This window comes from Cynocephalus volans, chromosome 4 (genome assembly GCF_027409185.1).
Source record: "Cynocephalus volans isolate mCynVol1 chromosome 4, mCynVol1.pri, whole genome shotgun sequence".
Taxonomy (NCBI): domain Eukaryota; kingdom Metazoa; phylum Chordata; class Mammalia; order Dermoptera; family Cynocephalidae; genus Cynocephalus; species Cynocephalus volans.
Genome location: NC_084463.1, coordinates 6,740,281 through 6,764,528, shown reverse-complemented (window position 1 = coordinate 6,764,528; position 24,248 = coordinate 6,740,281). Strand labels below are relative to the sequence as shown.

General features: G+C 42.3%; 1 protein-coding gene and 1 pseudogene across 1 annotated transcript in view; one reads left to right on the top strand and one right to left on the bottom strand.

Annotated features, from left to right (window-relative positions):
- The window catches only part of DDX10 (DEAD-box helicase 10), a 262,941-nt gene that overhangs the window by 77,419 nt on the left and 161,274 nt on the right, over nucleotides 1-24,248 (top strand). The gene's annotated exons all lie outside the window — the stretch shown is intronic.
- Nucleotides 3,348-3,971, bottom strand: LOC134377132 (large ribosomal subunit protein uL13-like; annotated as a pseudogene).

Below are 24,248 nucleotides of genomic sequence, written 5' to 3'. Positions count from 1 at the left end.
GCTTTTCAGATGATTATAGGGAAAAGTTTACTTTTATGAGACAATATAGTGGGATGATTAACAACATCGGCTCTGAAATAAAACTTCAAGAGTTCAAATATTGCCTCAGCCATTTGTAAACTGTGTGACTGGGGGAATATTACTTCTCCTTAGTTTCTTCTGGAAAATAAGGCTAGTAATAATGCTGGCTCAAAGAGTTGTTCTTAGAATTAGTATCTAGTGTATGACAGTTGCTCAAACAATAAAAGCTGTTTTCACTTCATGTTTTCTTTTTTTCTTTAACATCTGAAGTAAAGCTTTTAGGAACTATTTTAAGATCATGCATCATGTCAGAAGTTGAATCTTCCCTTACACTTAGCCTCTGGCTGTACCAATTTTGTTAGTGCTGCTACAGTTTTCTTCTTTAAAGATGTTTGTTCAAACCATAGGAATGTTAATTTGCAGTAAACTTTATTGAATGTAATTTGTGTTGGTTAATCCTTTTATTTCTCATACATTGACTTTGGGAAATTCAACTCAAAGTTGTTCATTAGACTGCTTGTGATGTCCTGGATGATTTTCATATAGAAGAGAATTTACCAGTGCTGTGAGACCACATACGTCTGGATGTCAAACTCACTGAGATCAATTTGCATTCTTTGATATGCTTTAATCAGATTGCAAGCATAATGAAGTTTAAATTTATAGTTGTCTTGAGAATAAGACCACATAATATAGAGATTAATTTAAATTGACCCTATATTTTCACTCAGTTTACTGAGCTATTTATTTAACATTTAGATTGCTGTATGTAGTTGGATTTGTCTGTTGATTTAAGATATTGTAGACTTTACCTGATCTTTGGTGTACATAGTACTGAGCTATAACTTAGTTCCTATAACATCTTTATAGGTCTACTGTTAGAGCTGAAGATATATGCTAGACTGGTGAATAATTTTCTACAGACTTCAGGTTGGCTTCTTTTAGAAGTCCCTTCAGGACAGCCTGACTAAAGCAAATAAAGTAGTAATCTCATGTTGTTTCAATATCTATGCTTTCTTGATGGACTTTGTTGCCCATTAGGCTTTGGTCTAGTCCTATGGTGAGAAAAATGCAGTCCTTATGTTGTAATAAATTACAGTAAACATCTGTCTTGTCATATGTTGCTTTCATATTCTTTTGGTCTTAATTGAAGACAAATAAGTGGTAAAGTTATTTGAGTAGAATTATCTCTCTCGTAATTCCTCAAACATCTTGACACACATTAACTATCTCTCCTGACCTAGGAAAGAACTGAAAAACAAATGCAGTAAACATAGAGCATTTGATAGTAGTTTGTGTTTTCGTTGAACTTTTCAGTGAAATAGGTTCTCCCCATGGAGTGGATGGAGGGAAAGACTGCTGAGGAGGTGCTATGTTGGGAAGATGGATGACCTTTTGAAGCCTGTGGTCCAGGCCTTCAGTAGGTTATCTCAGGCATAACTTCAGTAAACTAATCACAGCAGAAGTCTCCCTTCTCTCCCTACAAAGAATCCCCCCAAACCAAAACATCAACCAGTCTTTATTTACCTTCATCTGCATCTTCTTCATTTCCCATCTTGTAGGAGAAACGTTTGATCTTTTCAAGATTCATATTGCATATCAAAACATCTAATTTATAAAACCTCAGTTGCCAACTTTTGTGTACCTGTCTGTAACATAAGCTACACCTGTTAATTATAATTTTACATAATTACCTAGTTAAAAATATTTACTGGTAACATTTTCATAATTTTGGAGACTATTTCTGGGATTTGGAAGCAGATGTGTGCACATTCCACTCTTATTTATTTTGATAATTTCCATACCTATCAAGATTCTTAGGTCCAAATAGCCAAGAGTTCTGTGGCCAAGAATGCCCCCAACGGGTTTCCTGTAAAAGCAGAGTTAACTTCCTTTGTGTCAACCTTAAAAATTGAGCAACCCTAATAATCAAGCTTCTCTTCATGGTCTTGTGATTCTGTTATGCTTAGATTTGACCAAACTCTTGGATTTTTTTCTTTTTTTAAAAAAATTGATTATACATATTCTTGGGTCACAGAGCTGACCGTCAGCTCCTGTGTCCAAGATGTGGTGAGCAAAGCAATGCTATCCACATGCCCACCACCTCAGATTGCAGTTATTCCCCATGTCCTCTACCCCACTTCTCCCCAGTGCCCCTTTCTCTTATCCACCATCCCCCACCCTGGCAACCCTAGGTCTGTTCTCTCCCTCTGCAAGTCCAGCATACCACTGTGGTCTTTCTTTACTTCCTTCTTTCTCTCTTAGCTCTCACTTATGAGTGAGGACATGCAGTATTTATCTCTCTGTGCCAGGCTTATTTCACTGGACATAATTTTCTCCAAGCTTGTCCATGTTGCTGCAAATGGCAGAATTTCATTCTTTTTTATGGCTGAGTAGTATTCCATTCTATATATATATACACCACATTTTCATTATCCAGTCATCCATAGATGGACATTTAGGTTGGTTCCATATCCTAGCTATTGTAAATAGAACTGCGATGAACATGGGAGTGCTCGTATCCCTTCGACATGATGATTTCCCTTCCTTTGGGTATATAGCCAGAAGTAGGATTGCTGGATTGTATGGTAGATCTGTCTGTAATTGGTAAACCTCCATGCTGTTTTTCTTAATTGCTGTACTAATTTACCATCCCACCAACAGGATAGAAAAGTTACTCTTTCTCTGCATCCTTGAAGGCATTAGTTATTCTCAGTCTTTTTGATTATAGCCAGTCTAACTGGGGTGAGGTGATATCTCAATGTGGTTTTATTTTGCATTTTCCTGATGATTAGTGATATTGAGGATTTTTTTCAAGTACCTGCTGGCCATTTGTATGGCATCCTTAGAAAAATGTCTGTTCACCTCCTTTGCCCATTTTTATTTATTTATTTATTTAAAAATAATTTATTTGGATCACAAAATACAGGGAAGGAGAAAGTGCAATGCCTATAACCCCTTGGCTGCATATCTTCCCAGTCTGTGCATGTATAAATACCCTTTGTACAACACGAGGTTCACACCATCCCCACAAGGCTTTTCTCACATTCTAACAGCTGCGGAGTGTAGTACTTAACCATGTGGAGGTTTAAACAAATGTCTCATCTACCATGTAGAGCTCTTCTCCAATTAAGTGTTCCAGCTCACTTCTGTGAATACTGAAACTGAACTTACAGAAAGGACTTCTTAAACAGGAGCAGTGCCTAAGGCCCCTTCTTTGTCCCTAGCTCCCTAAGTCCCACGCTGCCTGGTGGCACCTGGACAGCTACCCCTGGGTCCCCCCACATCCCAGGGAGGCGATGGAGGAAGGGTAGGGCAGGCCAAGCTTGAGGAATAAACAGTCTTTATTGGGCTCACACCAGGAGTCCATGAGTCTTGAGGACCTCTGTGTATTTGTCAATTTTCTTCACATTCTTTTCGGCCTGTTTCCGTAGTCTCATGAGCTGTTTTTTCTTGCGGTAATGGATCTTGGCCTTTTCCTTCCTCTTCTCCTCCAGGGTAGCTGTCACTGCCTGGTACTTCTAGCCAAACTCATGAGGCGAACTTTCTTGTAGGCTTCAGCCGCACAACCTTGAGGGCAGCAGAAACCACCATTCGCTTTTTCTTGTCATAGGGTGGTGGGATCCCATCAAACACCTTGAGGCGGTCCAAGGCAGCCTGGCTTCGCTTTGTCTTGTGTCTTGTGTGGCAGCACGCCTCGCACGTCCACCAAAAGTTGCGGCTGGGGGCCCAGAAGTGGTAGGGACCACGGGCGGGCTGGTGTTCATCCGCTTGCGGAGAAAGGCCAGGTACTTTAACTTGTTCCTGTAGAAATTGCCTGAAATGTTGGTGCCCTCACAGTGCACGACCACCACCTTCCAGCCCAGTAGTACCTGCTTGGCCACGATGGCGGCCAGGTGGCTGAGGAGATGGCCTCGGCCATCGGGTACCAGGACCTGCCCCTCCGCCATCTTCCGCGGCCGCCTGGGAAAGCCTTTGCCCATTTTTAAATTGGGTTATTTGTGTTTTTACTCTGTAGTAGTTTGAATGCTTTATCTATTCTGGATATTAATCCCTTGTCAGATATATAGTTTGCAAATATTTTCTCCCATTTCAACCAAAAGGTTGTCTTTTCACTCTGTTGATTGTTTCCTTTGCTGTGCAGAAACTTTTTAGTTTGATATAACCCCATTTATTTATTTTTTATTTTGTTGCTTGTGCTTTTGGGGTCTTATTCATAAAGTCTTTGCTCTGACCTATTTCTTGAAATCAAACTCTTGGATCCTTTACTTTATTCCAGAACCACTTGTTAGTTGCCCTCTTGGAAACTGTCATTCTTTCTGACCCTAATTTCTCAACCTTTTGGTTTTTATAATTGATTATTCTCCCTCTACTTGGTTTTTGGTTTTTCCCTGATCATTGGTTCATGTACTTACCATTTATCAGCCTCAGCTGCCTTTATTGCCTTTAACTATCTGCTTCATGATCTCTTCAACTTTTTTTTTTTTCTGAAGTTTAGTTTTGTTCTTATTGATACCTTTAATGCCAATGCATTCTTGTCTTTCTATCCATTTACCTGGCAAACTTTAAACCAGAATTAATTTGACAGTCCAACTTCCCTATGCTTGTGCTGCCTGGTGCACAAGCTAGCCACCTAAGCTAAGCCATGTTATTTCTGCCTCCTTTTTACTCCATAGTGACATCAAAATATTTACTGTTCTTGATCCTCCTAACCATTAATCCTCCTGCTCAGTCTTTTCAAATGACCCCAGAAGAAAATATGTACCATCTGGCAGAAACCCAGGTTTATAGTAGTAAGTGAAGGATGAATCTACAGATTATACTTTTTGCATTCTCAACACCTAGTTCAGGTTCATGCTCAGTAGGTATTCAGGATGTTTGACAGTGCTAGTATCATTTATTTTTAAGATGTATACCATCTCAGTCTCATAGGAAATACATATCAGATAGTAAAATAAGTGTAAGTGGAATTTCTGGATTTTGTAAAATGTTAGGACAAGGGATATGTAGCATGGGGAAAATGGAATGATAGAGGAATTGTGTACAGGTAGGGCTTACAGACCCCTTGGGTCTGTTGCCCAGATTGGATTACAGACCCTCTACATGCAGGTCTGTGAGCTAGGTAATAGAAAAAAAAAGGTTCTGGGAGCCGTGGGTATGGAAAAATGAATGGGTTTTAATCAGATCTAGGAGCAACTGTACTAGTGGCTTCTCTGAGAGTTCTGAGAAGCACTGTGTATCAGAGCTGTTAGTCTTATATGCTTAAGTCCACAACACTGGACACCTGGGTGCCTGTACACAACTTACATTAAGCAGTAACAAGGAACACCTGAGGACATTTACAGCAACTGCTCCGCAAGACTCTGAACATCGGAGGGGCCCTGACATTTTCCTATTTTTCCCAACAAATTGTACTAGTTTTCTGTGGCTGCTATAATACATTACTACAAACTTAGTACAAGTTTGTAATGAACACAAGTTTATTATCTTACAGTTCTGTGGGTCAGAAGTCTTAAATGGGTCTCACTGGGGTAAAGGCCAGGGGTCATCAGTGAAAGACTCCCAAAGTGGGTAGTCAGTCAGTTCAGGGAGACCCTCCCAAGGAACAGCGAGACCACGAAGACGGATGCAAACAGCAAGAGGTTTATTTGAACACACGGGTACCCGGGCGACACAGTCTTTTGGAAGACTGGCGCGCCGAGTGAAGCTCCTGGGTCCTTTTTATAGCAAAAAGCGCGGGTACAGAAGCGAGAAGCGAGTTTAATTGGTCAGTTCAAATAAGCGCGGGTACAGAAGCGAGAAGCGAGTTTAATTGGTCAGTTCAAATAAGGCCTGGGGTGAGCTTCGGTTATGTGGGAGTCCTTGAAACAGCTGAGGGGCACCCTGGAAACTGGTGGGAGTCCTTGAAACAGCTGAGGGGCACCCTGGAAACTGTTGGGAGTCCTTGAAACAGCTGAGGGGCACCCTGGAAACTGTTGGGAGTCCTTGAAACAGCTGAGGGGCACCCTGGAAACTGTTGGGAGTCCTTGAAACAGCTGAGGGGCACTCTTGAAACTTTAACTGACTTGTCTATTTCTGGGAACTATCCGCCCTTTGCCTCGGGCCGGGGCCCAGGTGCATAACCACAGATATCCTGTTCGTTATCTGGTCTCAACCTCAGGCTGTACTTTTCCTATGCTAGGGACTTTTAACCAGGGTAATGTTTTGTGCCTTGCAAAATGGCGTTACTACGGCTAGCTTAAAAAGTTCTTTCTTCATTCCCCCATTTCTTTTGTGGATAGCTCTAATCTTAGAGCGGAGTTAAAAGTTATTTTCATTATCTATAGTCTGATATTTTTGTCTAAGAACCAGGACTTTAATTGTACTTATTCTATCATTGATGAATTGGACTAACCTGTTGATGACACAGGGCCCCAGAATGAGCAACAGAAGAAGGAGTACTAGGGGCCCGGCGATGGTTGATAGTAGGGTAGTGAACCAAGGGGAGCTATTGAACCAACCTTCAAACCAGTTTTGATCTTTTTGGCGCTCTAACTGTCTTTTATCTAGTCTTTGTTTGAGTTTGGCCATGGTGTCTCGTATCACACCTGAATGGTCTACATAAAAACAGCACTCCTCTCTGAGGGCCGCGCAGAGGCCTCCCTCTCTTAAAAACAGTAAGTCAAGGCCTCGCCTATTTTGGAGTACTACCTCAGATAGAGAAGTCAATGAGTCCTCTAACTTGCTGACTGAATCCTGGAGGGCCCGGAGGTCAGTGTCCATGGCAGTCTGGAGCTCGGTTAGGCCCCGCTGGAGGTCTATAGGTCCTTTAATCAGAGCAGCCGAGCCGGTACCTATACCTGCCACAATTCCCAGTAGGACAGCTAGGGTAAGTGTGAGAGGTTCTCTCTTAAACCTGGGATGAGGGTTGTCATAGGCCTGCAACAAAGTTTCTTCAGGATGATAATAGATGCGAGGAATCAGCTGAACCTGGACACAGAAATCCTTAGACTGATTAAAAACTGAGAGGGAAACGCAAGGGGTGAGACCGGTGCTGCAAGCCCACCAGCTATGGTTGGAGGGGAGAAGGTACTGATGGTCCCCGGAGGAATTGATGGATAGGGTCTGGTTGCAAAGATGTTGATGGGTAGAAGGTATTGTTCCTATACATAACCCTTGTCCTGTGACCTCTGTGAGAGTAAGCTTTCCCTGGGTCCCCCAACGGCAACTCTCGGCGCTGGTATAATTGGCCTCTCCCAAAAAGGCTATTCCTTCATAGTAGGGGGGGCTTATGGCCAGACAGAGCCAGCAATGCTCTGTGGCGTTCGGGTTGGTGGCATTTAGAGCTAGGAAGGCCCCCTGTACAAGACCAAAGAGCCTGTCACCCGTGGTGGGGGGTAGAGTGCCTGGTGATAGGAGGCTCTGTGTAGCAGTGCTCCTTTGTGCCGCGGGGGGTTGCCTGCTAGTCATTGGGTACAGCTTGTTGCTAGGAGGTCCCTGTTCTGCAAGGACGGGGTCGGGGCCCACTGCCACAGTTGGCATATTGGTGATATCTAGGCGAATGGTGAACAGTACACCTGGATCGTTTCCCGTCAAATAGAACCTTAGTCCCCAGGTTCTTCCTTGTGCCCAATCTCTGGAATTTTTTCCTTTCTCTGTGAATTTTATTTTAAGGGGGTTACACCAGCCGGTGTTGTCACAGTTTTTACTGCTATCGTTACGTTCTACAGTTATGAGGTCCCATGAGGAACTAGGTCCCCAGTAGACTGTCCCCGTGGTTTCACAACCCCATTCTTTGCAATATAGGGATTCCAGCCCTCCGCACCTTCTAGCTTCTGAAAGGGTCCGGCCATCCCGGGGGCACACGTAGAAGGGGGAAGCGGCAAGCCTGTTTCTAGCTCGGGGATAGCTGCACCCTGGGACCCCCCAGGTGATCTGATTATAAGCTTTTGTGTAGTCTGAATCAGGGGGTCTGATCTGGGCCTAGCCCGATGCTATGTATCCCGGGATATCCCAGGTCTCAATACCCGCCGCCAGGGCACATACATCAGGTTTAAGATCGGGCCACCAAGTCCAAGGCGGCTGGGTAGCCTGTTTGGTCCAGACAACTTCTCCAGTTTGGGACAGTACCTTCCAGGTGAGGATCACAGGCCGGTGGGGGTTCTTACCCGGTGGACTCATTTTTCCGCCGCCGAATACGCAGCTTAAGAGGATGATCAGTCCTTTCCAGCTCCCAGGTCTCGTTTGGTGCCGGGGGTGGTGCAGGCTTGAGATGGGAAGCATGGACCCAGGCAGCGATGCCATCAACTTTTACTGCGGTCGGGGTGGTCAGCAATACCAGATACGGGCCTTTCCACCGAGGCTCAAGGTTGCTGGGTCGATGGCGTCTGACCAGCACTCGGTCTCCGACCTGGAACGGGTGGGGGACAGCTATGGTACCGGGCTGATATGTCTCTTTGATCTGGTCCCAAATCTGGGTCTTCACAACTTCTAGAGCCTTTAAGTGGGTAAATAAGACAGGGAGAAAATTATCATCGGGACCCAGTGTTTCTCCCAACTCAAGTATGGGGGGGGGTCCCCCGTAGAGGATTTCATAGGGAGTTAGACCGAACTGGCCAGGGGTATTCCTGGCTCTGAACAGCGCTAAGGGAAGGAGGGCCACCCAGTCTTTTCCACCGGTCTCTAAGGCCAATTTAGTTAAGGTCTCTTTGATGGTTCTATTCATTCTCTCTACTTGACCTGAGCTCTGGGGCCTATACGCACAATGTAATTTCCAATTTATCCCCAGTTGTGTGGCTAGTCCCTGGCTTACCTGAGCAACAAAGGCTGGGCCATTATCTGACCCGATCACCTTAGGGATCCCGAAACGGGGCAGGATTTCTTCTAGTATCTTTTTACATACAGTCAGGGCCGTTTCCGTTTTGGTAGGAAAAGCTTCTACCCATCCAGAGAAAGTATCTACAAATACTAGCAGATACTTGTTTCTATACCGGCCAGGCTTTGCCTCTGTAAAGTCTACTTCCCAGTATACGCCGGGTCGATCTCCCCGTTGTCTTTTTCCGGTCTCTCGGTAGGTGGTAGCCGCATTAGTCATGGCGCAAGCTGGACACCGATTGGCGACTTCTTGAACAGTGGACCGGAGGTTCGGGATGGAGAGGCTGGTGCGGCTTGCCAGTTGAAGGAGCTTTTCTGGTCCTAAGTGTGTTAGCTGATGTAACCGCTGAATGAATTCTTTTCCCTGGTCAGGAGTGAGCTCTCTTGGCTTGGTCCTAGCTTGAGCAGGCTCGATTGGCTCTTGAAGCTTTGTAGTTTTTGTTAGCACCTTGACCGACAGGGCGGCTTGTTTTGCAGCCTCGTCGGCCCTCCGGTTCCCGGCCGCCACAGGGTTATTTCCTCTCTGGTGGCCTGGGCAGTGGATAATGGCGACCTGCTTAGGGAGGTAAATGGCCTCTAGCAGAGCCAGAATTTCTTGTTTATTTTTAATGTCTTTTCCAGCAGAAGTGAGCAGTCCCCTCTGTTTATATATCGCCCCATGAATGTGAGCAGTGGCAAAAGCATACCTGCTGTCCGTGTAGATGTTGATGTTTTTTCCTTCGGCTAGGCGTAATGCCTGCGTCAAGGCTATTAGCTCGGCCTTCTGGGCTGATGTCCCTTCTGGCAGGCTGCTTGCCCATACCGTCCGTTTGCCATCTACGATGGCGGCCCCTGCTTTCTTCTTACCTTCCGCAATGAAGCTGCTACCGTCTGTATACCAGGCAGGCACTCCGGGCAATGGCTGGTCCTTCAGGTCCCGTCGAGTCCCAGCTTCTTCAGCAAGGATTTCTGAGCATTGGTGTACTGGGGTGGATTCTGACTCGACTGGTAGTAGGGTAGCTGGGTTCAGGACAGCAGGGGGCGCGAAAGATATTCTTTCGTTTAGCAGCAAACTCTGGTAATGAGTCATTCTGGCATTGGTCATCCACCGATTGGGGGGCTGCCGCACGATACTTTCGAGGCTGTGGGAAGCAATCACAGTCACATTTTGCCCCAAGGTTAACTTATCAGCGTCTTTGAGGAGGAGTGCCACTGCAGCAACCGCTTTTAGGCAGGTTGGCCACCCACTGGCCACTGGATCCAGTTTTTTTGATAGATAAGCTACTGGCCGTCGCCATGGTCCTAGGGTCTGAGTAAGCACTCCTCGGGCTACACCGGCTCTTTCATCTACGTACAGAGTAAATGATTTGGTGAGGTCTGGGAGAGCCAAGGCGGGGGCAGACAGCAAGGCTTTTTTTATGTGGTCAAAAGCCTTTTGATGCTCCTCAGTCCAGGTAAAAGGAATGTTTTCCCTTGTCAGGGGGTACAAGGGTGCAGCCAGGGAAGCAAACCCAGGAATCCAGAGCCTGCAGAATCCGGCAGTACCCAGAAATTCGCGGACCTGCCTGGGGGTTGTGGGAGTAGGGATCTTCATAACTGTAGCTTTCCGGGCCGGGGTCAGCCATCTTTTTCCCCCTTTGAGCAGGTACCCCAAATAGGTGACCTCTTTCTGGCATAACTGGGCCTTTTTAGCTGATACCCGGTACCCCAACTTACTCAGTTCCTGCAAGAGCTTTTGTGTCCCTCTTTTGCAGCCTTCATATGTGGGAGCTGCCACTAGGAGGTCGTCCACATATTGGAGTAATATGACCTGGGGGTTGAGAGCCCTAAAAGGAGCTAAATCTCGGTGGAGGGCCTCGTCGAAGAGAGTGGGAGAATTTTTGAACCCCTGTGGCAGCCGTGTCCAGGTCAGCTGACCTGTGTTACCTTTTTCTGGGTCTCTCCACTCGAACGCGAACAGTGGCTGGCTGTTGGGGTGTAGTCTGAGGCAAAAAAAGGCATCCTTGAGATCCAGGACTGAGTACCAAGTGTGACTAGGCGGAAGGGAACTCAGGAGGCTGTATGGATTTGGGACCGTGGGATGAATGTCTTGCACCCTTTTGTTAATTTCTCTCAAGTCTTGGACTGGCCGATAGTCATTGGTCCCTGGCTTTTTTACTGGTAGCAGAGGGGTGTTCCAGGGCGATTGGCAGGGCACTAAGACCCCTAGGTCTAAGAACCTTTGGATGTGGGGTCTGATGCCTTCCCGGGCTTCTTTAGTCATTGGATACTGTCGGACGGCCACCGGTGAGGCACCTGATTTCAGCTCTACTACTACTGGTGGGACGTTATTGGCCAGTCCCATACCTGTCTTTTCTGCCCATACGGTGGGAAAAAGTTGGAGCCAGGATGGGTCGATGGAGGGAGAGGCCGGCTTTTCATACAGCCGGTATTCTTCTTCTAGGTTTAGGACCAGGCACATGGTAGAGTGATCTCCCCATGTTACTTGTGGGCCCTCTGTGGAAAACTGGATTTGAGCCTTTAGTTTGGTCAGGATGTCCCGGCCCAACAGAGGAGCAGGGCACTCAGGTATGACCAAAAAGGAATGGGTCACTTGCCTATGTCCGACCCTTAAAAGTCTCTGAGTGGTCCAGGGGTAGACTTTGCTGCCGGTCGCTCCTACTACGACTGTCCGCCTGGACCCTACCTTCCCCATGGGTTGGGTCAGCACCGAATGTTCAGCCCCGGTATCGACCAGAAACTCGATGGGGGTCCCCTCCACTGTCAATGTTACCCTAGGTTCGGGGAGGGGGTCCGAACCCCGACTCCCCTAGTCATCTAGGGATAGAACCTTGGCTTCTCTGATGTTCTTTTTCCGGGGACATTCTCTTGCCCAGTGACCCTTCTCTTTACAGTACGCGCATTGGTCTTTGTCTAGAGGGGGTCTTCCATCCCTAGGTGTTTTCTTTGCCCGGTTGCTCAGGTTCCCTGTCTGCCTATCTCTAGACCCTCTTTCACCTACCACTGCGGCCAAAATCCTAGTTAAATTTTTTTCTTGGCGTTTATCACGCCGCCTCTCTCTCTCTTCTGTCTCTTTTTTTTCTCTTTCCTGTCTTTCTTCTTCTGTTTCTCTCTTGTGGTACACCTTTTCTGCCTCCTTTACTAAGTCTTGTAAGGAAAGGTCTTGGAGCCCCTCTAGTCTTTGTAACCTTTTTTTAATGTCTGGGGCTGACTGGCCGATGAAGGCCATTGTGACCGCAGCCTGCTGCCCCTCAGAAGAGGGTTCAAACGGAGTGTACCTTCTATAGGCCTCCATTAGGCGTTCTAAGAAAACCGAAGGGGGTTCTGCCGGTCCCTGCAAGACCTCTCTTACCTTGGCCAAATTGGTGGGGCGCCGGGCTGCCCCTTTGAGACCTGCCACTAGAGTCCGGCGGTAGACCAGAAGACGCTCCCTACCTTCGGCCGTGTTGTAATCCCATTGAGGTCGATTGAGGGGGAAAGCCTCATTAATGAGGTTCTCGAGTTGTGTAGGGGCCCCGTTATCCCCGAGAACGTTCTTGCGGGCCTCCAGAAGAATCCTTTCTCGCTCTTCAGTGGTGAAGAGGATCTGGAGTAGCTGTTGGCAATCGTCCCAAGTGGGCTGGTGAGAGAACATAAGGGACTCAAGAAGTCCCGTGAGACCTGCTGGTTTTTCAGAAAAAGAAGGATGGTTAGACTTCCAATTGTAAAGATCTGCTGAGGAAAAAGGCCAATACTGCAAAGGGACCAAGCCATTTGGCTCAGCTGGGGGCCCTATGGCTCGGAGGGGCAAAGCTACGGTGGAGTCAGGACCGGAGCCGTCTCTCGGACTGCGAGGTTGGCGGCTCCTAGTCCCCGCAGCCGGTCCCTCAGGGCTAGGATCACCGGGCGCTCGGCCTGGTGCCGATCTGTTTCCCTGAGGGGCCAGAGGGGGCAGCGGAGCCGCCGGGTAAGGTGGGGGTTCAGAGAGAGAAAATAGGTCATCTGGTGTCGGGAGGACGGGGGGTTGGGGAGGGGCGGAAGGCTTCCTTGTAGGTGGCCTTTGAGTATTTTCTGATCCCGAAACAACAGCGACTTTGCTGGAGGGTGGCACCCAGGGAGGGGGATTCTGGGCGAGGTCTTGCCATACCACGACATAGGCAACCTGGTCCGGGTGTCCTCCGGTCTCCTGAAAAACAATCTTTTTAACTGCAAAAATGACAGAAAGGTCAAAGGTTCCCTCTGGCGGCCAACCTACGCCGAATGTGGGCCACTCAGACGAACAGAAAGTCTGCCATTTTCCTTTTTTGATCTCCATGGACAGATTGTGAGCCCTGGCTTTGACATCTTTCCAATGATCTAGAGTAAGGGAGAGAGGCGTAAGGGCACCTTGCCCCATCTCGAAAATTTCCAATAGGGGAACGACGACGCAAAGACCTATCACAACTAAGACAAAAAGAAACCAGAAACGGCGACGAGACCGAGTGCCGTAGAAATAGAAGAAAGAGTCCGATGGCAGAGCGCGCCTCCCGAGACGCGGTGAGACCAAAACACAATAATCCTCTGCCAAGGGGTCCACCAGGCGTCCCTGGTCCTCCCCTGATCCTGGGACGTCTCCCAGGATTGCCGGGTGGCGAGCCCCCGAACACGTCTGTTCGCTACCCGCACTTCGCTCCCAGAGCGACTAACCCGGAACAAACTGAAACCAAAATGCGCGCACTCAGAAAGACAGTCAGAGTCACAGGATTAGACACAGAAACGAGACACAGAAACGAGACACAGAACGACTGCTGGCCAGCTTACCTCCCGTTGGTGGGTCGGTGGTCCCTGGGTGGGGGTCTCCGATCCCGGACGAGCCCCCAAATGAAAGACTCCCAAAGTGGGTAGTCAGTCAGTTCAGGGAGACCCTCCCAAGGAACAGCGAGACCACGAAGACGGATGCAAACAGCAAGAGGTTTATTTGAACACACGGGTACCCGGGCGACACAGTCTTTTGGAAGACTGGCGCGCCGAGTGAAGCTCCTGGGTCCTTTTTATAGCAAAAAGCGCGGGTACAGAAGCGAGAAGCGAGTTTAATTGGTCAGTTCAAATAAGCGCGGGTACAGAAGCGAGAAGCGAGTTTAATTGGTCAGTTCAAATAAGGCCTGGGGTGAGCTTCGGTTATGTGGGAGTCCTTGAAACAGCTGAGGGGCACCCTGGAAACTGGTGGGAGTCCTTGAAACAGCTGAGGGGCACCCTGGAAACTGTTGGGAGTCCTTGAAACAGCTGAGGGGCACCCTGGAAACTGTTGGGAGTCCTTGAAACAGCTGAGGGGCACCCTGGAAACTGTTGGGAGTCCTTGAAACAGCTGAGGGGCACTCTTGAAACTTTAACTGACTTGTCTATTTCTGGGAACTATCCGCCCTTTGCCTCGGGCCGGGGCCCAGGTGCATAACCACAGATATCCTGTTCGTTATCTGGTCTCAACCTCAGGCTGTACTTTTCCTATGCTAGGGACTTTTAACCAGGGTAATGTTTTGTGCCTTGCAAAATGGCGTTACTACGGCTAGCTTAAAAAGTTCTTTCTTCATCAGCAATGTGCTCCTTTCTGGAGGCTCTAGGTGTGAATTCCTTTCCTTGTCCTTTTCAGCTTCCAGAGGCCACCCACACTGGCCTATTTCTCTGTCATGAAACCCGGCAACAGTGAGTCAAGGGTCAAGTTCTTTTCACATTACACCACTCTGACCTCCTCTTCTGCCTTCCTTTTCTACTTTTAAGGATCCTTGTGATTACATTGGGCTCACCTGGGTAATCCAGGATAATCTCCTTACTTTAAGGTTAGCTGATTAACAACCTTAATTCCCTCTGGCTGTGTAACCTAACATTTATAGTATGTGGGGATTCACATGTGGACATCTTTGGGGGTCATTTTTCTGCCTACCACAGGGACTGACAAAGTCCCACTCAGTTGTTCTAGTTAAGTTATACGTGTGTTTCTAAGCTGCCTTTATAGTGGCCAAAAGGAAAATAGGAAATATTGCTTATTAAATGCTTTTTTAAAATATCGATATTAATAAGCATAGCAGCTGTAGTAGTGCTTTTTATAGTACAATTCATTATTTCAGCTCTAGGTTCCGCACTACTGGAAGTTGGTGTTAGAATAGTTAATAAAAGTAATTAAGATGGATAATTCAATAATTAACTCATTTATCTCTTAGATGCTATTTAAATTATTTTCTTAAATTATTTGATTATAGTATAACTTTTAATATAAAACTATACTTAAGTTCCTTATATTTATAGCTCTCATACACCTATAAAACCAAAACAAAATAACAAAGCTAGAAACAAATGAACTTCCAATATATAGCATCCATTTCATGGGATGGGTGATACTTTTTTTTGTTTGTCATGCTGGTTCTCCATTGGGTTGTGTGATGATTCAGTGCTCCTACTGTACTTGAACTTAACTAGCCTTTGCTCATGCAATTTGAGGAGTGTTGCTTGGTGTCAGTGCAGTTTTCAATACTCTACTGAACTCATGTGGTAGATTTGGTTGTAAAATAGTCATCCAGTTGACCCAGAATATAAATAAAGGTTTTTAGATTGTCACTGAAGTTCTTATAAGAAACCCTTGAGATTTCTTGAGACTACATCTTTCCCTGGGCTTTGAGAACTCCAAATTAGACAAATGCTGAAGTAGGCACAATTTGGTTTTGTGTATCATCACTCACTCTCCATCACTTTCTTAATGGGTAATATGTCATGACTTGGACTTTCTATGAATTCCTTTAATCCAATAGCTCAGATTAGGATGTAACAGTAAAATGATGCTCTCTTAGGTTTTGAGATGATGCCTCCCGTAGGTATCATCCTAGAGATATCATCCTCCTCAGGAGTATTAGTATTATTACAAAACTACCAACTAAAGAGGGAATTTTCTAGGAATCTGTGCTGTGCCAAAGAAGATATTTTTGTGTAGAATATGTTTTTCTTAGCCCCTTTGATTGTGTTGTTGAATTTGTGAAAGAAACTTTTGATATGTTTTTAGAAATTATCTTGTGTTCATCCGTGCCAGAAAAAGATAAGCTCCCGCTGTAAGAGTTAGAGATGGATTGTATGTGAGCGGTGGGTACTCCTACCAATTCTTTTCTTTCTTGTTTTCTGTGTTTGGATTTGGAACTATCACTTTTATCTTTTCCTTTTCGTTAGTGTTTTCTGTGTCATGTATGTGAGGTGGTTTTTCTTATTAAGTTTAAGAATTATTTTGTATATTGGATTGACTTTTGACAAAGATAGGGTCTTTGACTTCACAAAATATAACTGTACAGGAAATTGGCATAGCTTCCTAGATTCCTTGGTGGATTTGATGTGTGTGATGAGGTAGGGTGGCAATGGGTGGACTAAGGGGGAGTCGGAAAGATAAGGAAATATTAAATTTTTTGCCACTCCTTATATTTTTAATGATTACTACATTTAATATATTTTAAGACTCTCAGCTTGTTCAGGTTCTCACATGGTCTCATATTAGTTCATTTGAGGATGTTCTCACATTGATCTTTTAGAATTACAGGTGGTAAGTTTATTTGGGCAGCTTAGGAGTCTCATCAGTTTGCAAACATCTTTCTTGATACTGTGTTTTTGATGTAGCAAGTATAAATGAAATATGATCATGTTTTTATTTGGTCAAGTACGAGATCATATTGATTTAAGACATGTTTTCATTAAAATACAACATAGCATTGTTTACTTATTAAAAAAAATTAGGGGATTCAGGGCCTGTAATAGGAAAGATGGTTACCTTACTCTATTTGTATCTCATCAACTTACAGACAAGTGACCTATTAAAACAGAAGCACTAGAGTTAAGGAATGGGAAAACTGTTTATGTTGCTCTCAATAAGGAGTTTTAAGATGGATATTAGCCTTTGCCACATATTCTTTCTGATTGGCAAGTCTATTTATCTGAATCTTCATCGAAGTGATATGAAAAATCTTTGGGAGTAGAAGTCACTAAGCACATGTTATTGGAATTCTAGCTGTGTAACAAAACCTAACTCTGTATAGTGCTTTACCATAACCTATATTAAAAGAAAAATGATACAAATACAAGGTACAAAATGAAAACGATTTTCAAACTCTCATCACGTCAGATAGCTTTTATCACAGAGTGTGTGATATGACCTCCAAGGACCTGGTTGGTTTTCTGCTTTCTTTTTCCCTAATGTGGCAACAGTATGAGCATCCATTAAGAATGAGATCCAGTGAGCCAGTGGATCTCTTTTTAACTCTGAGTACTCAAAGTAGGGAGGGTTGTACAGGAAGCCTGACTTCATTTTAGTTCTGTTATCAAAATAATTTTATTATGTACTTATGTTTTTCTCTTTCCTTTTGGAGAACAGGAGTCTAAATCAGCTCCTCTAAATTTTTTTGTGATTCCTGAGACAGTTCATTTTGCATGGCAGTAACTATATTGGGACTGAAGTCATACTTGTGGTCTTCTTTGATTCTGGACTTTCTGAATGGTTATTAGTGTTAACTTTTAAAAGACCTTTTGGACTTTGAATCTCCTCTAGTATAAAATTTCCTTGGTTCAAAATCCTGTTAATTTCTGGCTTGGTGAGTCTATAAGGGTACTTCAAAAAGTTCATGAAAAAAACGGAGTTAAAAGATAATACAAATCTTTCCATGAACTTTTTGAAGACCCCTTGTATTTCCCTATCATCGTGGTGTTCTCAGTGATTACTGATTAGAGTTCCTTTGTTATCTGGGGCACTCAGGAAAACATGGATAGATCACTGTATTAAGAGATAAAGTATATAGAACGGGGGTCAAGTATAAATTCGGATCTGTTTTCCTTGTAGGACATTTCAGCAGCCCTAGAGGTGGTGTTTCTGCTCTAAGTTACTTATCTTTTGGCCTCTGCCATTTAGGGAAAGAATAAGAAAGGGCCATCGGATACAGGAAGTATCTTGTAAGAAGTGAAGTTTGCTGGTAGCATGGAGAGTTATGTACTCAAATTTTCTGCAATATACATTATTAGGAAGCACAATCTATTACTGCCATGGGAGATGTACTGAAAATGGAAAGTAGGGAATAACTTGTAATAAATCATTAAGTAAATTTATATAATATTTCCTACAGAAATATAAGTATGAAAAATTGAAGTTTGACATTACTCTCATTAAAAATGAGTATGATTGATGTTTAGTGTTCACTAGGACCTCTCAGGCTCAATTCTGACAGTTGGATTGGAACAATCATCCTTCTTTTGGATTAAACTTGCTGTTTCTGATTTTTAAAATTTTTTAAAAGAATGAAACCCTGCATATATTTAAATGAAGAATTACAGGCAAGTCATAACCAACAATGCTTTTGGCTATCACAGTAGTATACATGGATAAAAGTTCATTTACTGAATCTGACTCGTTTACTAAATCTCTTAAATGTTGAGACCATTAATATTATAGCCTACCAGGTATGAATCAGAGGTAACCTTTCCTTAACTCCCTGTCCCAAATCCCTCCTGATTTGCCATAATCACTTTATAGTGGGCATAACAAAGCTTCTGCTAGAGAGTGAACAACTTGACCTTATTTTAAATATTTGATGTATTCAGCCAAAGTTACAGAAAGGGACATTTTGTACATTAAAAACATTTCCCTGTGGACATCTATTGTAAATAGAAAAAGTACTTACATAGCATGTAATAAAAATCAATCCTAATAATTTGTTTAATTCAAGGGACTTTAACAGTGTGAAGTCTGTGGGCATTTTATTCTTCAATAACCCTTGTAAGAAGTTGTCAAACAAACAGTGAGTCTATGACTTTCCTTTTAAAGAGGTTCAAGTATGTCAAAATGACAGTTATTAGTTTTCAGTGACTCTGTAGTTAATACGTAGTAAGCTCTTAACGAATTTTAACTGAACTAACCTTTATTTAAAGCATTTGGATTGATGCATTATTCCAGGAACTTGCAGCTTTCTAGATATAAGCCAAACATAGATTTCTAAAAAAAAATTTTCCCCCTCCTTAGTACCACCCATTTCTCTCTGTACCCCTCCCTAAAACAATGAAGAGTTAATTTTGGCATCATAGAATTATATGCTTGGCTTCTAAAGAGAATTGTGGATATGTTAATGAGGTCACTGAATAATATTTAAAGATTTCTGAAGAAGTGCTGGAAGTTAGAAGAAAGACATTTAGTGATTTCCTTTTTTTTAAGTTATAAAGGTAGATTCTGGGAATGAACTGGTAAGCTAGCCTGATCTTTGAAAATTCTAGAACTTATTAGATGTGAGCAACGTAGAGTTAAAAAAGAAAAGAATGAACACTAGGAGCTAGTGTGGGTTATTCACTTTAAATCTACCTCCTTTCACTTTCTGAATAGGATTGCCAGATCAACAAATCCAGGTGATACATTAGATGTGTTGCATGTTCTGCTTTTGACAGTTACTCTCAGAACATTTTTGGTAGCAAGATGGAGAAACTAGTAATCCCTAAAGTAGTATCTGTTTTGTTCTAAAGATGTACTTCTCCAAGTATAATCTGCTGACCAGTGCCAGCCCATAAACTGTTCATTGGATCTTGGTCAAATAGCTATTTATTTTTCTAAACTTTTAATTTCTGTCTTTCTCTGATAGCCAACAGGAGGAGCTTGGACTAGATCTCTTAACTCCCTTCCTTGTTCTAAAATTCTGATGTGTTGGGATATTATTACTACTTAGAGTTCTATTTGGCTCACTTGTTATTGAGTGAAATTCTCAAAACCACAGTTGACAGAACAGATGTGTACTAGTGAGGTGGAAATATATCAGCTGGCCCTATTTTGGTAACATATTTGAAGCAATGGGTAGTTATTCCTCCTTGCGTTTCTTTCCCATTTAGGATGGTTGTGCTATCAGGTATACTGTGTGGTTCATTTATGTTTTGCTTGTGAAAACAAGCAAGCATGAAAACCAGGGATTACAGGATGATAAATAGATCCTTTTCCATTGCTGGTATCACTGGGAATTTGGCATTATCAATATAGATCAGGAACCCAGTTTTAAAAACTAGGGAACGAGGTTAAAGGCCTAGGAAGGAGTTCTTGAAAGCAGGGATCACCTACTAGTCAACCGAGAGTTTATCTTCTAGATCTTCTAGACTAAAGGGAAACTTGATACTAAATGGAAGGTCCTATGAGACAGGTTCTCAAAACATCTTTATCCCGGTCTCATTGTGTGGGAAAGGCAGATCTTATTGGAGCTAAGTAAGTGATTCTGATTAAAGTTAGGGGAAAGCAAGGGTAATGTCTAGATCACTGATCTCAAAGTTTTATACATGTGTATAAAAATTGTGTTCATTTCTACCTTCATGTCATATAATATTTTTCTTTCTTTTTTTTTTTTTTTGTCTTTTTGTGACCGGCCACACCGCACTCAGCCAGTGAGCGCACCGGCCATCCTTATATAGGATCCGAACCCGTGGAGGGAGCACTGCTGCGCTCCCAGCGCCGCACTCTCCCGAGTGCGCCACGGGGTCGGCCCATATAATATTTTTCTTACACATCCCCATGGAGAACACTTGTCTATTTAGCTGACAGTGAGTGCTTCTTCCCTTTTTAGAACAACATTGTTTTATGCATTTCTTAAAATGTTGACAGTAGGTTCTGCTGGCTTTCTTTCCTTGCATGTGGAATCGTCTGATTCCCATTAGTCAGAGTATCTTTGAGTTTCTGTATCATGCCTCAAAGAAACTGTAGTCACAAAGTGACCGTGGAACACATGGATCCTCTTCTCTTTTATCTTGTTTATCCCCCCTGTTCTCATTGATTCTTAAGCAGACTTCACTATAAGTACATGCCTCCATGCAGAGTGGAACCTGGATGTCCTTGCTAGAATTAGGTGCTCAGTTAGCAGAGAGGGGGCTGGTGCTGTTTGTTCTTCTGGTTTCAGCTCCATTGCAGCCAGATCAAACTGTGTGCTGTAGCAGTAGTATCGAAAAGTTAATAGCTCCTCTAATGGGGGGAGAATGTCTTAATTTCATAAGCCTTTCTGAAGAGTGTCCTCACTTGAGCTTATTTTTACTTAGTTTCTCTCCTCTTGGTTTTAGGAGAGTCCGTAATAACAAACATTTTTAAAAAGAAAGTATCTAGAAGGCATTCTATTGCTAGAAAAAATGTGTTAATAACAAATAAGACTAAATAATTAAATTGCCAGATGGGAGATCTGCGGTCATAGAGATGTGGGGAATACTTAATACTTCCGAATGCATGTGTATTAAGGATTCTGAAAAGCACCATGCATTTTCCAATATTTAATTTATTGGGATTTTTTTTTTTAATGAGCTAGAAAGCGTATTTTTGAAGTGTTTTATAGTGTGCTGTGATATAACTAAAACCATTTGGTGAAAGAAGAGTGGACTTTCTTAACTGGACCTTTAAATTGAATTGTGAATCATTAGATGGTAGGTTCTATTTTAATTGAGGAGTAAGTTGGACAGAAAAAATACTTGATTTGGCTCAATGTAGGTATAGTAAAAAGCAAAAGGTTTCTATTCCCAATAAACAGTCTGAACCTGGTAATACTGCGTTAAACAGTTCAGGTTTAAAAACTTATGTAAGAATAGCTGTTATTCAAAGGGAATATGCTGTGTTTTAACAGGTCTCAAGTAATTTGCAGAAAATACAGATTGCTAAATGTTGATTATTCCAGATACGGAGCTTTCATTAATTTATTGGCCAAGTGAAAAGAAAAAAGTGAAAATTATGAGAGTTGTAGAAACAGACCATTTTTATTTTGAAGATAAAACATTAAGACCTTCAATAGATATTTGAATGGAAAGTCTTTCTTTGTATTTTAGTGCACCTCTTTATAACCCCAGACTCATGTTTGAGAATTGCCTTTGAAGGGCAGTAGACGTTGTGTTAAATTAGCAGCAAAATGAGTTTTCCTCCTTCAATCTTTTTTTTAAAACTTCCTAACATGGAATCATCAAACACAACATCAAGGAATATCATCTCTTCTAGTGAATTTTTGGTTTAGCCAAGTAGAACATAAGGTGAAGAGTGAAAGAGATGGTTACAGGGGTTGTTAATTTTGTAGGAGGGAAGGGAAAAGTAGCATTCCAAGCTTGCTTTTAAAAAATAGAAGTTCTCTAACAGTACAGATCAATTTCACTATGTTTGCAAATAGACATTGTAAATTAGGAAGACCTTCAAAGGGCAAACTAACAAAACAGAGCTTAATAAGAACAAAAAAGCTACCCTGATACCATGAGCATAAATAAAAAATCTAATTTGAAATGGAATGAAGTGTGGCACAGAATGTATTTCCTAGCCTTACTTTCCTTGACTTTCTCTTAATCTATAATGATTTGAAAACTGTGGTCATAAAAAAAAAAAAATAGTAAAATGACTTTTGAATTGTCATCTATAGTTATTCTAGTATAAATTATACTATAAAATTAAAACTTTGAAATAAAAAGCCTCTTTAAAAAGTATGTTCTCTTGTATAAGAAATGTAGGTTTGAAATGAAAACAAATTTACATGGATTGCAATTTAAAATGTATTTGCTTTTGTTAAGATATTAACTTTCATGAAAGATTTGAATGGATGTTCAAATTAAATGACATACTGAAGAAGCAAAATTTCTTTATAGACCTGAAACAGAGGAGGAAGAAACCACAGTAATAATACTCTGCCAGTTCCCCGAGATGTGTTTTTACCCTGACTCTGAGGGAATAGATATAACAGTCTGTTATTTGCTTAAAATTGATGGAAGTGTCACAACAGTGGTAGCGGGACTGAATTTAAAAAGTAGGCTGCTTTAGTTTATCCTAAATCCCCATTCTGTCCCTCTCTTGAATTCTTAAACATATATAAAATTAATCATAGTATTTGAATAGGAGTAAGAAAAAATACTAATATTCAAGTTTCATGTACTATAGTTTTAGAATATTACTTACAGCTCTTTCAGAAAAATTACTTAGGACTAGATGACAAGATGCTATTAGTTTTTAAGTAAATTAGGTGCTCTGTCTTTAAATGTGGCCCAGAAAAATATTTGTAGCCTTAGTTTCACTTCAGCTGCTGAAATGAAGTGAAATATTTTGACTGTGTTTGAGTGATTTGAGCAGCTCATATTAAATCCAAGAGTTATTCTGTATCTAATACGTCAGTGTACTTCTGCATTGCAAAGATACATTGCTAACCATGATGTTTGACATGTTCATGCACTTTTTATCATGCGAGCATCACAAAATGATTTTTGATCTGCGTCTAAATAAATGAGATTTTCTATTAAGCCAGTGCTTCAATTCAGCAATCATTTAATTGCTCACTGTGTGCTTTGTACATTACTTGGTGAAATGAGAAGGTATTAAACGAAGTGGAAGATTAGGTTAGGTGTTCTTGTAAAGAACCTTATATTGTTCATGAATTTGGACATATTTGAAGGAAATTTAAATAGTTTCTCCTTTATTTGTGAAGCATTGAATTGTAGGTGCCTTCAAAATGGAATGACCAGGGTGATCCACAGTTGTATTCCTGCTTCAGCAAAGCCTTATTTAAGTTTAGTTGATGCTATAATACTTTTAAAGATGATTTTGAATTGGATATTTTCCCCATGTAATAATACATAGGCTTTTACATTTACAGCTCTAATTATATTTTCCTTTGTTTCTACTGTTTTTTATACCCTCTCTCTCCTCCACAATATAAATTTATAAAGGCAGAACTGTTTTGTTTGCCTTTATATCACTCATAGAAGCCAAGAGTTTTCCTCAGGAAAAGCAAATTGATACGTGATTATACAATTCTTTCTGTACCATACATCCAATATTACATATTTCTGATTCTTCCTTTGTAATGTCTCTTCTGAAACTGTCATCATGAGAATAAGGTAGTATAGGGTTTTAAAAATTCTTTACTTCGTTCAAGTACATAGTCATTTATTTAAAAATAGCTGTTTACACGTGTGACTTAGAGGACTCATGCTTGAATACCATTGTAAGCTAGCTTATCGTTTAGATCTCTTATGATAATGGATATTAACATACATTTATGGAGCACCTACTGTGTAACATGTGTTTGTTTTCTCATCCCAACTATTTAGATTTGCAGCAAACTTGTATTAACTTGTGAATCTTATTTATGTTCCTCAGAATTTTAAAAATAATAGTATGGAAGGAACTGTAGTTTAATGAATTTCATGGTTCTTGAGATTACATTGTAATAAACTGGGGAAGTGCTATGTCATATGAGGCAGGAACATCTGTTTTCATCACAGTATATCCTGCACCAGTGCCTGGTACATAGTTAATGCTCACTGAGTCTTTGAATGACTGAGTGAATGAATAGATAAATATTGTTACACAGAGTTGGTAGCAAGTAATTAACTGGCTAGGCTGTTGTGCAACCATCAGGACTTGAGTTGCTTGATGATTAAAAGCTTCAAGT